The sequence below is a fragment of the Suncus etruscus genome, chromosome X (assembly GCF_024139225.1).
Source record: "Suncus etruscus isolate mSunEtr1 chromosome X, mSunEtr1.pri.cur, whole genome shotgun sequence".
Taxonomy (NCBI): domain Eukaryota; kingdom Metazoa; phylum Chordata; class Mammalia; order Eulipotyphla; family Soricidae; genus Suncus; species Suncus etruscus.
Window position 1 is genome coordinate 45,680,958 of NC_064868.1, and position 16,591 is coordinate 45,697,548.

Here is a 16,591-nt window from a genome sequence, read left to right on the forward strand (position 1 = left end):
TTATTGTATCATGTTATAGGCAAACAGGGAGACCTTGACTTCTTCCTTTCCTATCTGGATTCCCTTGATATCTTTTTCCTGCCTAATCGCTATAACAAATACTTCCATTAACATGTTGAATAGGAGTAGTAAAAGGGGACAACATTGTCTTGTACCAGAATTTAGAGGGGAGGCTTTTAGTTTTTCTCCATTGAGGATAATATTTGCCATTGGCTTGTGGTAGATGCCTTTACTAGATTGAGAAAGGTTCCTTTCATTCCCATCTTGCTGAGAGTTTTTATCTAGAATCGGTGTTGGACCTTATCAAATGCTTTTTCTGCATCTATTGATATAATCATGTGATTTTTATTTTTCTTCTTGTTGATGTTGTGTATTATGTTGATGGACTTAAGGATGCTAAACCATCCTTGCATTTTTGGGAAGAAACCTACTTGCTTATAATGAAAGATCTTCTTGAGGCATTGAATTCTATTTGACAGAATTTTAATGAGGATCTTTGCATCTGTGTTCATCAGGGATTGGTCTGTAATTTTCTTTTTTGGCAGCATCTCTGTCTGCTTTTGGTATCAAGGTGATATTGGCTTCATAGAAGCTGTTTGTAAATGTTTTCATTTCCTCAATTTCACAAAAAGCCAGGCCAGAATTGGAAGTACTTCCTCTTGAAGAATTCATTAGTAAATCCATCTGGACATGGGTTTTCTTTCTTTTATTCTTTCTTTTTTTTTGTTTTTGGGCCACACCCGTTTGACTCTCAGGGGTTACTCCTGGCTATGCGCTCAGAAATCACTCCTGGCTTGGGGAGACCATAGGTAATGCCGGGGGATTGAACCGTTGTCTGTCCTATGCTAGTGTTGCAAGGCAGACACCTTACCTCTAGCACCACCTTCCTGGCCCTGACCTGGACTTTTCTTTCTGGGAAGACATTTGATTACCATTTTAATTTCCTCAATAGTGTTGGGGGTGTCTTCTCACCATTTTTATGTGATTAGATATTTTATTCTTGTAAATTACTCTCAGTGCCTTTGGATATTAGCCCCTTATCTGATGGGTATTGGGAAAATAGTTTCCCCCACTCAGTTGGTGGCTCTTTAATCCTGGATACAATGTACTTTGAGGTGCAGAAACTTCTCAGCTTAATATAGTCCCATCTGCTTATCTCTGCTTGCACTTGTTTGGAGAGTGCTGTTTCCTCCTTAAAGATACCTTAATCGCAATGTCATGGAGTGTTTTACCTATGTGTTGTTCTATATACCTTATAGTTTCATGTCTGATATCAAGTTCTTTAATACATTTGGATTTTACCTTCATACATGGTGTTAGCTGGCGGTCCGATTTATCTTTCTTGCAAGTGGCTAACCAGTTGTGCCAACACTACCTGTTGAAGAGGCTTTCCTTCCTTCATTTAGGATTTCTTGCTACTTTATCAAAAATTAGGTCATTGTATGTCTTGGAAACATTCTCTGAGTATTCAAGCCTATTCCACTGATCTGAGGGTCTCTTTATTCCAATACCAATAATTTCTATTTTGACGAAAGTGGATTACAAATCTTTCACAGTAATATTTTAGGTACTTAATGACATTGAATCAGGGGCATTCCCACCACCAATGTTGTTCTCTATCCACCCCTGTTCCCAGCACTTATTCCATATCCCCTTCCTTTGCCCTCCGGGCTGCTTTATAAGTGGTCCCTTCTGTGTCTAGCTTGTTTTAGCTTGATAACGATTCTGTTGGCTTTGGCTTTGGATTTGGTTTTTAAGTATGATCAGTTTTTATTTCTAATTAATGTCCATATGACTGTTTGGCCTTGATAACCTCCATTATTTCTCCCTCAATTTGTGAGGAAGAACAAGAGTTCCAAGTTATGTGGTTCTGTTACAAGGAAAGAAAAAGGGGGACAAAATCAACAAGTGAAAAAAAAACTGGAGGAAGCCTTCTAGAGTCTATAACTATTAATTTAAGAGAAGGAAGGGAAAAGTGAAGACAAACATAACAAGAATACAAAAATAAAATCAAACAAAAAAAAAACCCTAAAAGGCACCACAGCTATAAGCACCACAGCAATAAAGACAAATACCAAACAATAAACCCGGTCCATGGAGAAAAACAAAACAAAGCATAAAACTAAACAAAAAAGAAACAAAAACAAGCAACAACAACAATAAAAAAATAGTTTGTGTTTTTTTGCATAAGCACAGTAAATATTGTGGAGATTAGGAAATGAATTCCCTTGGCTTAAGAGATACAGCTACAGGCTCCGTACATGTTCATATTCTCTCCCCTAGGTCCTTTTGTGATGTCTGGAAACTTTCCGCTCAGTTGTGGATGATAAAATCAGGCCTCTGTAACTAGAGATCTTGGGATTTGCACAGGTCATAGGATGAAGCCTAGGGTGGAGTTTTCTTTACGGTTCTAGAAGTTCTGTTCCATCACTGTTGTTTTAATAGGTCTTCTGTAATAGGTGATCTTGGTTTTTTCCCTGATCCTAGGACGAAACATAGGATAGAGTTTAATTATGGTTCCAGAAGTTCTGTGCGGTTGCAGTTGTGTCAGTCAGACCTCTGGAATTAGAGATCTTGGTTGTTGTACAGATCGTAGGCCAAAGCCTATATTACGTCTTTTTTATTGGTCCCAGGATAAATTCTTCCCAGTCATGGTTGCCACAGTCAGTCTTCTGTCGATAGCTGTCTTGGATTTTGCACAGATCAAAGGATAATGTATCTTCTGATTTTATCCTATCTTAGCTGGTGATGTAAGACAACCTGTTCTTAGACCAAGTTGTTGCCATTTCCTCAATGTCAAGATGTTATATCAAAACTGGCACTTGTTGGTGTCAGAGCAGTATTAAGAATGTCCCAGGGGGAGTTTGATTCCTGGAGCTGTTGCAGAGATCCGTGTTGGATTTTTATCTGAGATATAGGGTTCGGGGTTGGACAGTTGCTGTTTACTCAGATGGAGTTTAAATTGGAACCACATGACATATGTTCGAGGTGTGAGTTTCCCATGTATTACAAAATGTATTAGGTTTTTTTTTTTTTTGGTTTTTGGGCCACACCCTGTGACGCTCAGGGGTTACTCCTGGCTATGCGCTCAGAAGTTGCTCCTGGCTTCTTGGGGGACCATATGGGACGCCGGGGGATCGAACCGCAGTCCGTCCTAGGCTAGCGCAGGCAAGGCAGGCACCTTACCTCCAGCGCCACCGCCCGGCCCCATGTATTAGTTCTTATCCCTAGTAGATAAGAACTTGTTTGTATACATAAAATTTCCCAGTTTTAGTATGCCTGTCCAAAAATAAATGGTACTATATTATATTGCTGGTATATTTGGGGGTGAGAGTGTCAGGCTCTATCATCTCTGTGCCCTGATTTTTACCTGAGCTTCTAACCCAGGCAAGACTTTTTCTTGTAGATTTTTGTACTAAGCAGAACCTAAGAGCTGAAGTTTAGGAAGAGAAGAAAACAAAAACAAGACAATATATGTATATATAAAGGAATAATAAAAATGAGTAAAAAGTAATTAAGGGAACAAAGTGATGCAGGAGACTATCTTACATTTGGGGATAAACAGGTTAAGAGGTAGTATTATAGAGATTTTAAACTTAAAAAATATAGGCTTCCTCATTATATTTTGAGATGTTCTTTTGGGGGATGAAATCCAGGGCACATTTTCATCACATTCGCTGCTCTTGTTGTGTTTGAGAAGTGGTTTGCGGCAGAAAGGGCTCTGGTAGAGCTCTTGCACTGGGGGTCCTTCTGGAGCTGAGTCAGGTATCAAGCAACAGTCCACATTTGGGGCTTGTGAGAACGATGGCCACAGAGCCTGAGAAAGCAGTAATGTTGGTTGTAGTTTCTTGCTGGTGGATGAGATGTGGGGTTGAGTGGGTGTCTCTTTGCTTGGTAGCTGTGTGATGGCTTATTGGGCCAGGAGGTCAATCGTGATACCTAGTGGGTTAATAAGTGAGGGTAAAGAAAGTGAATAAGGTGGGTTATTGGATTGGGATTGGGAGGTGAAGGGATAGTTGAATTTCTGAAGGAGGAGGAGGGATAGTATGTAGGAGGGGCTTTATACACTATAGGCATGGATTGTTTAAAATTTAGGTTTGGCTTTCATAGAGGAGTCCTTTCTCTATGTACTCATGCCCACATGAAGACATACATTAATGATATAATCTTAAGGTGTTGTTAGAGGTCTGACTCTGATAGGATGGCTCTGAGCTCTTAAGGACTGGTTGAATTAAGATAATTAGTGTTTGATGAGTAGGTCTTCTAATATAAGTCTCTGGTTCATAGTTCATTGTTTCAGTGGTCTGAATGGTCATATGCTTCATGTCCTAATAGAGGGCATAAATCAGTGAAAAGGTTTTATCGGGGTGTTTTATCAAGACATTTTCATAAAGCAAACTGAATTTGGTATCTAGTATGACTGAACATCGAGGTGTCAAATTAGGGTGTCTACCCTTTGTATCCAAGAATCCCTGTGGACAGAGAAGCCAAGAGGTTATTTTATACCTAGTAAAATTAAAGCACTAAAACATATGTTTAGGAAACACTGCCAATGGAGTCTCTAGCTTCCAATTATTCCAATCTTCACCATTATCTGTATATAAGGTCCCTAAAAAAATAACTGTATTATAGTCTTTGCAGTAAACAGCTGATTACATACCTGTTCACTAAACCATTGTTTCCGTTGTTGCTGATTTTTTCATGGTATAATGGATAGTTGAGGCTTTGTACTGTTCCTCTTCCATTTGTTTTTGACAATTCTCTCCAGTAAATTCTGACAACTACAGTGCTTGGAGTTTCTACCCTATTAAACCATTGGATTTGTTCTTTGAGTGTTATATGTATATATGGTATATATTCTAAGTATGTCAGAATAGTGCTATCATTCTGTGTTTTTCCTTCATCTTCTGGCTTACTTCATTTAACATAATATTTTGTAGATCCATCCATGTTTCTGCAAAATCCATGACTGTATTGTTTCTAAATGCTATGTAATATTCCATTGTGTATAAATACCACATCTTCAAGATCCACTCATCTGTTGTTGGACATTGATATTTGTTCCAAATCTTGGCTATTGTGCTGATTGCTATGATAAATAGTGGAGTGCACACATGCTTTGGGATGAATGTCGTCCAAAGTTGGGGATAGATACCCAGGGCAGAGATTGCTGGGTCATATGGCAGCTCAATTCTGAGTTTTCTGAGCACTCTCCACACCTTTTTCTATAGAGGTTGGACCAGGCAGCATTCCCACCAGCAGTGGATGAGAGTTTCTTTCTTGGAACATCCCAGCTTGCAGTGATTGGTTCCATTATTTTTGATGTGAGCTATCCTCATTGTTGTCTTGATTTGAATTTCCTTAACGATGAGGGAAGGTGAGCATGTTTTCATGTGTTTGTTGGCCAACTTCGGAGAAGTGTCTATTCCTTTCTTCTCCTCATTTTTCTATGGCTTTATTAGATTTTTTTTGGAGCTCACCTTTCTGAGTGCTTTGTATATCCTAGATATTGCCCTTCATAAGACATGTTGAGTGCAAAAATTTTTTCCATTCCATTAACTTTCTGGTAGTATTAACGAGGGTTTCTTTCACCATGCAGAACATTTTATAGTTTGATGTTTCTTCCCATTTATTTAGGTTTGATGTTAAAGTTCTTGCCATTGGCATTCTATCCTCAAAGACTTTTTTGATATATAGGTCTTGGAGTGTTCTGCCTTTTTTTTCCTCAATAAACTTTACAGATTTGGGTCTAATTTCAAGGTCTTTAATTCATTTTGAGTTGATGTTTGTGTAAGGTGAGAATTATGTATCAATCTTTAATTTCTTACAAGTGGTTATCCAGTTGTTTCAACACCACTTGTTGAAGAGATTGTTTATGTTCCATTTCAAGTTCTTGGCTCTTTTGTCAAATATTAATTGACTGTATATTTAGGGGTTTATCTCTGAATATTCTCTTCTACCCCACTGGTCTGAGACTATCTTTATTCCAGTACCATGCTGTTTTGATCACTATGGCTTTATATTCAAGCTTCAGGTTAAAGAGATGCCACCCAGATTTTCTTGTTTTTCAGTATGTATTTGGCTAACCGGAGTCTATTCTGGTTCCAAATGAATTTTATAATTGATTGTTGTAAGTCCTTAAAAAATGATATCTGAATTTGGATATGTATTGAATTGAATCTATATAGAAGTTTAGGTAATATTGTCATTTTGACTATGTTGACTCTATCTACCCATCCTCATGAGATGTTCTTCCATTTCCTTAGATCTCTTCAATTTCTTTCTGAAGTCTTTTGAAGTTTTCAAGGTACAGGTCCTTCACTTCTCTTGTAAGGTTGATTCCTATGTACTTGATATTTTTAGAAACAATTTTAAATGGGATTTAATCTCTTTCTCTTCTACTTCATTATTTGTATAGAGGAACAGTACTGTCTTTTTAAATGACTTTGGAGCTGGGGTATTTGCTGTATTGGTTAATTGTTTCTAGGATTTTTACTGTGGACTCTTTAGGGTTTTTGATGTCTATCCTATTAACTGCAAAAGGAGATACGTTGAGTTCCTCTTTCCCAATTTGGATTCCTTTGATTCCCTTCTCTTGTCTGATTGCTATTGCTAGGACTTCAAAAACTATATGGAATAAGAGTGGAGAGAGTGGTCAGCCTTGCCTAGTTTCTGACCTTATTGGAAATGCTTTTAGTTTTTCTCCATTAAGGATAATGTTGACTGTAGGATTTTCATAGATAGCTGTAACTATCTTAAGGAAGGTTTCTTCTAGGCCTATTTTGCTGAGTGTTTTCATCATGAATGATTGTAGGATTTTGTCAAATGCCTTCTCTGCATCAAAAATCATGTGATTTTTGTCTTTCTTGTTGTTGATGTGATGTATGATGATGATTGATTTGCATTCCTGGGATAAAACCCACTTGGTCATGGTGTATGATCTTTTTGTTGAAGTGCTGGATTCGGTTTGCTAGGATTTTGTTGAGAATTTTTGCATTTATGTTTATTATTAAGATTACATCTGTTGTTTTCTTTCTATGCAGTATCTTTTCCATCTTTGGGAATGAGTGTGATATTAGCCTCATAAAAGGAATTAGGAAGGATTTCTGTCTTTTCAATGTTTTAGAAGAACCTATGGATCAGTGGTTGTGATTCTTCTTGGAGTGTTTGATAGAATTCATCTGTAAAACAATCTGGACCTGGAATTTTTTTCTTTGGGAGTTTCTTAATTACTGATTAAATTTCCTCAGATATGACTGGCCTGTTTAGGCTTTCTACATCCTCCTTATACAGTCTTGGAAGATGATATTTTTCCAATAATCTGTAGGTTTCTTCTGGGTTCTCTAATCTGACTAAATATAGTTGTTCATAATCAGTCCTCATGATGTGTTGGATTTCTTGGGGTTCTGTTGTAATGTCTTACCTTATATTTGTGATCCTATTTATTTGGGTGTTTTCCTTCATTTTTGGTGAGTCTTGCAGTGGTTTGTCTATCTTGTTTGTTCTTTCCAAAAATCAACTTCTGGTTTCATTGTTCTTTCTATCATTTTCTTAGTTTCTATGTTGTATATTTCTGCTCTGGTTTTTATTATTTTTTCTTTCTTTTTTTTTTTTGCTGCTGTTTTTCCATCTCCTTAAGGTGTCCATTTCAACTGTTGATTTTGTCACTTTCCTCTTTCCTGACATAGGCTTGTATTGCTATGAGTTTCCCCCTAATTACTGCATTTGCTGTGTTCCACAGATTTTGACAACTTGTCTCCTCATTATCGTTAATCTCAAGTAATCCTTTTATTTATTTCTTGAGTTCCTCTTTGATCCAGCTGTTGTTGAGAGCATATTGTTTAATTTCAGGTGTTGGATTTTTCTATAGTTTCTTTTTACAGCCAATCTTAATCTCTGATGCATAGGGATATGATAGAGTGCTTCTAATAATCCTTATATTTGTGACTTTATGCAAGTTAGATTTACATCCTAAGGCACGATCTATTCTGGAGAATGTTCCATGTGCATTTGAGAAGAATGTGTATTCTGCTTTTCTGGGGGTTGAGGGCCCTATGTAAGTCCATTAGCCCTAATTCTAATTTCTCATTTAGGGCCTTATATCTTTGCTAGATTTCTTTCTGGTGAATCTGTCCAGTGGTAATAGTGGAGTATTGATATCTCCTACTAATATCACATTTTCTTCCATATGTTTCTCCAGGATGCAAGCAAATGGCTTACATATTTTGCTGGCTCTGCATTTGGTGCATAAATATTGGCCAGAGTTAGTACTTTAGTACCTCTTTGTCTAATTTTCACCTGATCAGTAAGTAGTGACCCTCTTTGTCTCTGATCACTTTATAGATGTTGAATGCAATTTGGTCTGATATTAAAAATGGCTGTCCCTGATTTTTTGTTTTGCATTGGCTTGAATAATTACTTTCCATTCTTTTATTGTAAGCCTGTGTCCATCTTGTACTTGGTGTGTTTCTTGCTTGCAGCAGAAATCCGGTTTTTATTCTAATCCAACTCTCTACTATGTGTCCTTAATGACAGAAAGGGCTGTTGTGAAGTTGTAATGTGTAGGGTGGATGTTGTTAAAATCGTGTATTTGGATTGTGTAGCACATCTCTGCGTGGATCATTCAAAATTGGTTTTGTTTGAGCAAATAACGAGACTTCTTTTTTTTTGTCTGAGTATGTTTTTAGTCCTCCCTCCCATAAGAATGAGAGTTTTGCTGGGTAGTGGACTCTTGGTTGGAAGTTTCTTTCATTCAGTCTTTTAAATATGCCTTCCACTGTCATCTTACTTGAATGGTTTCAAATGGGAGATATGATTTGTTTCTTATGTTCCTGCCTTTATACTTGAGGGTTTTTTCTCCCATATTGCTTTAAGGAGTTCATCTTTCTCTTTTTTGTGCCATTTTCATTACTATATGCCTTGGTGTTGGTTTATTAGGGTCTTTTTTATTAGGGACTCTTTTCACATCCTGAATTTTCAGCGAGTCTTTCCAGAGGATGGGATAGTTTTCTGCTCTTATTTCCCTGAACACTTGTTCTTCCCCTTTCCCTATTTCCTCCCCTTCTGGTATTCCTACAATCCATAGATTATTTCCTTTGTCTTTGTTCATTAAGTACTTAACTTTTCTTCCAATGCTTTTCGTTTTGTTTCCTTATTGGCTTCTTTATCATTTTTGGTTTGTAGTTTTTCTTCAAGTTCTTCTATGTGATTTTCCAAGTGTGTAATTCTGCTACTATGGCTTGCTAAGATTTTTTTTAATTTCTTTTAATTCCATTTGTATGGATTCTCTCTTCTTCTGTAAAAGTTCTTCTTTGAGTTGGTTTATTTGTTCATCTATGGATTTTTTTAACTCGCTGACTAGTGATTCCTTGATTTCTTTTGCCAAGGCTTGCATTGCTGCTTTTAGGTCCTCATCTATTGGGCCCATGCGTTTTGGTGGACTTGGAAACTTGCTAGGATTTCTCTTCATATCACTGGTTGTTAGTGTCATCCTTAATTTACCCATATTTCTTTGCATTTAGTGATTTGGTTTGGAGTGCAATGCCTTCAAATTTCAGCCCTCTGTCATTTGTGGCATGGGGCTGGGTACCTTCTCCTGAGTGCGACTCTAGGTAGATATAACTGAGGTCTCTGTGGTTTGGCTCCACCCTCAAGATTCCTCCCTCACTTTACCTGCCAGAAGATGCAAGTTCCCTCCACCTTGCCCAACCTCAGTAAGATTTTCCCTCTCCCTTCATCTATCAGAAGCTGTGGTGGAGGTCAAGGCCTGTGTCAATTTCCCCCTTTCCATATACTTGTAAGACCGTGTGGTTCCCCTCCGATAGCTTCTGTCCCAGCCCTCTAGTGATGGAGGGATGCCTGATCTCTGCCATTGAGCCCGGTCAATTTCACCCTCCCACTTTACACTTCAGAAAGCATGGTTCCCCTCCGGTCATGCCTGTGCCCACCTGGTTCCATATCTTAGTTTCCCAAATAGACACTATCTGGGTCAAGTAAAAATCAGGTGGAACACTCATCTTTAAAAGAGAGTACAAATTTCACATGTATTCAATGTCAGGGCTGCTCAAGTTTTTTCTCACTTCTGTTTGTAAAAATTCATACCATAGAAATAAAAATAACTATATGCACAATACCTCAGAGTTTTTAAGTATAATTTAAATACTAGTGAACCTTTGTTCTATGAGTTACTCATTATTTTTTTGGTTACAGAGAATTTTTTTCTTAGTTAAAAAATTAGTTGCAAACGTTTTTTATATTAGATTTCTAGTTCAGATAAACAGGACATAAAAAACAGATGATCTCACAAGGTATACTGCTGTATTGAATTGAATGTCAAGTTACTGATGCATTTTAATTTAAACTAGAGTTATGGTAAAGCTTGAAACTAAATGATTTAATCAGAAAGCAAGTTACTTTTAGTGATTTATCTGGTAACTTTAAGCTATTCCCTTACTGGCAACAGACTCTACTTGCTCTCTTCAGCTCACAGATATTTATAGCTTGTGTTGGTATCGATGATGATCACTGTCTAACGTTTATTTTAGTAATAATAAGATATTAATAAAATCACTGTGAGATACATTAACAAAGTTGATCATGGCTGAGTTTCAGTCATGCAAGGACCAAATCCTATTCCATCATCATTGCACATTTCACAATAATTTCCCAAGTCCATCCTGCTCTCTCCCCTGCAGGCCTCTGTGGAAGACATTTTCTTCTTTCACTGTGGCCATATTTTTCATTTGAGACACTGTGATTTGCAATGCTGATACTAAAGGGACAACATAAATATTTACTTTTCGTCCTTTCAGCACCCAGTTCTTGTCCAAAGTGATAATTTCTAACAATCATTTTCATAGTGGCCCATTCTCTTCTATAAATTCACTCACCTACACTTTGAGGCAAGCTTCCTACCATGGACACTAGTCCTTGACTCTATTGTCTTTGTATTTTATTGCCATATTACTTTTATATTCCATAAATGAGTGTGATCATTATATATCTATTCTTCTCACTTCGACTCATTTTACTCAGCATAATATTCTCCCTAACCATTCATGTATAAGCAAATTTCATTACTTAATTTTTATTAATAATTTTTATTGTGATGAAAGTGGGTTACAAATCTTTCACAGTAATATTTTAGGCATTAAACCCGGGACATTCCCACCACCAGTGGTGTTCTCTCTCCAATCCTATTCCCAGCATGCATCATATAACCCCATCTTTGACCCCTGGGCTGCTAGTTTAAGTGGTCCACTCTGTGTCTAGCTTGTTGTAGATTGGGTATCTATTCTGTTGTCATTGGCTTTAGATTTGGTGTTTAAATCTGACCATTTTTTATTTCCACTAAATATTCATACAACTGTTTGTTCTTGGTACCATCCATTTTACCCTCAATTTTTGAGGCAGGAAAGAATATTAAAGTTTGTGGTTCTCAACACCTGGAAGCAATCCTCTCCGCGGAAGACCCTACCACTGCTCAGACATCGACCTGCTCAAAAGAGACTTTTCTCTTAACACTGAGAAGACTTAACAACAACAACCTGCTTACAGGACAGGGCTTCCTGCATTGCCCTTTAATGGTGAGGTGAAACGAGAGGATGCTCCACATCCTGACTTTAATGTAGAGGATATGCAGATTCCAGGATCTTTAATACAGAAACATCATACCAACAACAGAGACTTGTGAAAAGTGTGTTGGCACTATGGACAATATCTTGGATTGGACAATCTAACTTGCCTGGAGCCGAGAGTTGGTCTTATGCCAGGAAACTTCAGGGGTAGGGTCTCTTTGTATTTAGGCCAAGGTTATTCTTTTCCATGCCTCTCATATTTTGGTGGGCCTATGCAAACAACAATTGCCACTCTAACACCGTTTTTACTGTGCTCCTTTGACTTTAATCCTTAAAAAAAACCACTTAAAATTCGAGGTTAACTTAAGCCAATATGCATGTACATGGAAATGTAAAAAATACTATGCCTCTAATGTTTAAGGAGTTACGTAAGTTTTATGGCTTTAGATTGCCTTGTGCGCTGTTAAGAAATAGTATAATGTGTTACAATCTGGGGACTTGAGGGACAAAGTAATTGTACATGGATTCTGTTTTATTTATCTTAATGTTCTTTGGCTGAAAGTTCAAAGTTAAGATATCAGCAAGGGGACTTCTGAGAATTATGTTATGGGTGATTGTCCTTCCACTGTAACTTTACCTTGTCCTCTTTCTTTGCAACTTTGTTCTCATAATTAAGAATAAAAAATATAAAAAAGTTATGTGGTTCTGTTTTAAGGGAAAGAAAGAAAGAAAACGAAGCAAAAAAAACCCAAACAAAAAACATGAGTGGTCTATCTAGAGGGATATATATAACTTTAAGAGAAGAAAGGGAAGAGGAAGAAAAATGTAACAAAAAGACAAAAAAAATGAAAAGCACCACCACGATAAAGACAAAAAAAAAACAAACAAAATCATGATCTTGAAATAGAAAGAGAAAAAAATTTGTGCTTTTTTTGCATAGGCACAGTAAATATTAGGGAGATTAGAAAGAGAATTTCCTTGGCCTAAAAGATACAGGGTTTCTCTGCCCTTGAAGCATACTGTCATGGAAATAACTATAGGCTCTGTACATGCGCATTTATTATCCCCAAGTTCTTATTTTAGTGTCTGAAATCTTTCCACTCAGTCGTGGATGTTAAAACCAAGCCTCTCTAGTTAGACATTTTGGTACTTACACAGGTCATAGGATGGAGACTAGGATAGAGTATTTCTTTACGGTTCTAGAAGTTCAGTTCCAACACTGTTGTTTTAGTCAGTCTTCTGTAATTTGTGGTCTTGTTGCTTGTGCCAATCCTAGAAAAAATCCTAGAATAGTCTTTCATTATGGTTCCAGAAGTACTGCTCTTCTGCGCTTGTCTCAGTTTTCTGGAATTAGAGATCTTGGTTGTTGTACAGATCTTAGACCAAAGCCTAGACTAGGTTCTTTCTTCTTGGTCCCAGAATAGGTTTTTCCCAGTCATGGTTGTCACAGTCAGTCTTCTGTAGTCAGTGATCCTCGTTTTTGCACAGATCAAAGGATGATATCTCTTCTTATTTTATCTTTTCGTTAGGAGTTGAGATCAGACAACCTGCTCTAAGATCAAGTTGTTGCCATTTCCTCCTTGTCAGGATGTCATATCAAAACTGGTGCTTGTTGGTGTCAGAGCCATATTAGGAATGTCCCAGAAGGGGTTTGGTTCCTAGAGTTGTTGCAAAGAACTGTGTTGGTTCTATGTCTGAGATCTAAGCAATGGGGTTGGAAGGTCACTGTCTAATCACATAGAGTCTAAGTTGGGACCACATGACATATTGTCAAGGTGGGAGGCGCCCCTCTCTTGTAAAATGTATGAGTTCTTATTCTATTGTAGATAAGAGATTGTTTCTATACATAACAGTCCCCCTTTTTGTATGTCTTTGCAAAAACAAATGGTGCCATATTACATTTTGGTGCCATCTTATATTGCTGGTGCTTTTGGGGGTGAGAGTGTCAGGCTCCATCATGTTGTGCCATGGTTTTGACTTGAGCTTTTAACCCAGAAAGAATTTTTTGTTGGTTTTTGTACCAAGCAGGACCAAAACATGTGAAGTTAAGGTAGAGAAGAAAACTAAAACAAGGCAATACACACACACAAACACACACACACATATATATATATGAAATAAATAAAAATGAATTTAAAAAAGTAATTAAGGGTAAAAAGTGATGTAGGAGACTAACTTACATTTGGGGAAAACAGGTTAAGAGGTAGTATTATAGAGATCTTAAACATATAAAAGAAATATAGGCTTCCCCATTGCATTTTGATATATTCTTGTGGGGGTAGAATCCCGGGCATATTTTCATCACACATCCTGGTTTTGTTTAGTTTGAAGAATGATTTGCAGAAGAAAGGGCTTGGGTAGATTTTTTTGCACTGGGGATCCTTTGGAGTTGAATCTGGTATCAAGCAACAGTTCACATATGAGAGGGTGTGAGAAGGGCCACAGAGCATGAGTCAGCAGGAGTGTTGGTTGTAGTTTCTTGCAGGTGGACAAGAGGTGGGGCTGAGAGAGTATCTTTTTGCTTGGGAGCTGGGTGATGGCTTATTGGGGGCAGGAGGTCAGTCTTTTTAAATTTCTTTATTTAAATACCTTGATTACGAATATGATTGTAGTTGGAGTTCAGTCATGTAAAGAACACCCCCCCTTCGCTGGTGCAACATTATCACCACCAATGTCCCAAGTATCCCTACCCCCCACCCCATCCCACTTTTAATCTAGACAGGCTTTTCACTTCCCTCATTCATTCACATTGCTATGATAGTTCTCAGTGTAGTCATTTCTCTAAGTGAACTCATCAATCTTTGTGGTGAGCTTCATTTCATGAGCTAGACCTTCCAGCCATTGTCTCTTTGTCTCTGAGGATTATTGCAAAAATGTCTTTTATTGTTCTTAAAACGTATAGATGAGTTAGACTATTTTGTGTCTATCTCTTTCCCTTTGACTTATTTCACTCAGCATAATAGATTCCATGTACATTCATGTAGAGGAAAATTTTATGACTTTATCTCTCCTGATGGCTGCATAATATTCCATTGTGTATATGGATCACAGTTTCTTTAGCCATTCATCTGTTGAAGGTCCTCTTGGTTGTTTCCAAAGTCTGGCTATTGTAAATAGTGCAGCAAAGAATATAGGAGGAAGGGATTTTTTTGTACTGTATTTTTGTGTTCCTAGGGTATATCCCCAGGAGTGGTATAGCTGGATTGTATGGGATCTCAATTTCCAGGTTTTGGAGGAATCTCCATATCTCTTTCCATAAAGGTTGGACTAGATGGCATTTCTACCAGCAGTGAATAATAGTTCCTTTCTCTCTACATCTCTGCCAGCACTGCTTGTTCTCAGTCTTTGTGGTGTGCAACAATATCTGTGGTGTGAGATGGTAAAAAGGTCAGTCTTGTTACCAAATGGGTTAAGAACTGAGGGTAAAGAGTGTTAATAAGGTGGGATATCAGATTGGGATTGGGGGTTTAAGGGATAGTTGTATTTCTGAAGGGGGAGAGCAATAGTATATAGGAGGGGCTATATACTACATAGGCATGGATTTACAATTTAGGTTTGGCACTCAGAGAGGAGTCCTCTCTCTATGTACTCATTCCCACATAAAGACATACATTAGTGATCTATTTGTTTTTGTTTTTGTTTTTTTATTTTTTAACATAATTTTTATTTTGACCATAATGGCTTACATATTGTTCGCAATAATATATTAGGTACATATTTACATAAATTCAGGGGGTATTCCCATCACCGGTTTGTCTTCCCTACTCCTCCGTTTTTGTCCTACCTCCCATATCCTCTTCCCTCACACCCAGGGCTGCTAGAATATGTGGTCCCCTCTGTACCTATCCTATTACTTCGTAGTCTTACACCTGTTTGCTCCTGATGCCTCCCTTATTTCCCCCTCTGATTGGGAGGCAGGAGTAGGTAGTTCAAGTTATGTGGTTTTGTTTGAAGAGGAGAAAAGTAATAAACTGGGGTAAAAGTCTAATATGCCGAAAATAAGCAGAATTCTTCTAGAGGCTCTTGTCATTTGTTTGAGAGATGAAGGAGAAAAAGAAGGTGAAACACCCCACCACTACGAAAAGAAGTGTCAAATATCTATTAAGGATTCCAACAATAATGCTAAGCACCACAAAAACAGAACAAAACAAACAAACAAACAACCAAAAATCGCCATGGTCTTGAGATAGGCACCATGGCAGAACACATAAAGAGGGAAAAAAAGGGGCCAGAGAGATAACATGGATGCAAGGCATCTGCCTTTCATGCAGGAGGTCATCAGCTTGAATCTCGGTGTCCCACATGGTCCCTCGTGCCCCCCAGAAGCAATCTCTGAGCCCAGAGCCAGGCATAATCCCTGAGCACTGCAGGGTGCTACCCAAAAACCTGAAAAAAAAGAGGAGAAAAAAAGATAAGTGGGGGCAACAACTTCAATAACCACACTAAAACAAAGAAATCAACCAAAAATATATAGGTAAATAAAAATAATAATAGTAGTACATGAAGATAAAAAGTAATACATGAAAAGTAAACAATGTTTTTTCCCCTTCTGCCCAGGCACAGTAAATATTGGGGTCATTCGAAAAGGGATTCACATGGCCTAAGAGATATGGGGTTTCTCCGCCCTTGGAGTATATTGTCATGGGATCAACTATAGACTCTGTTCATGATCCTTTATTCTCCCGGTGGTGCATTTGTGGTGTTTGGGAGGCTTCTGCCCCGTCCTGGGTGATACAGTGAGTCCTCTGTATCTAGAGATATCAGTATCTGCACAGTTACAGGGGTGGGACTTATGATGAATTCAGTCTTTGTGGTTGTAGAAGTTCTGTTCCCTCAGTGTCATTTTAATCCATCTTCTGTGGTTGGTGGTCTTGGTCTTGGCATTAAACCTGGGATGGCACACCTTTCCTTGTGTTTCCAGAAGCCCCATTCCGTTACAGTTGTCTCTGCCAGACGTTTGGAACTGGGGATCATGGTTGTTGTGCAGGTTGTAGCTCAAACCCTAGACTAGAGCT

At 37.9% G+C, this 16,591-nt stretch overlaps 1 protein-coding gene across 1 annotated transcript in view; it reads left to right on the forward strand.

Moving 5' to 3' along the window:
- The window catches only part of MAOA (monoamine oxidase A), an 857,322-nt gene that overhangs the window by 49,888 nt on the left and 790,843 nt on the right, over positions 1-16,591 (forward strand). The gene's annotated exons all lie outside the window — the stretch shown is intronic.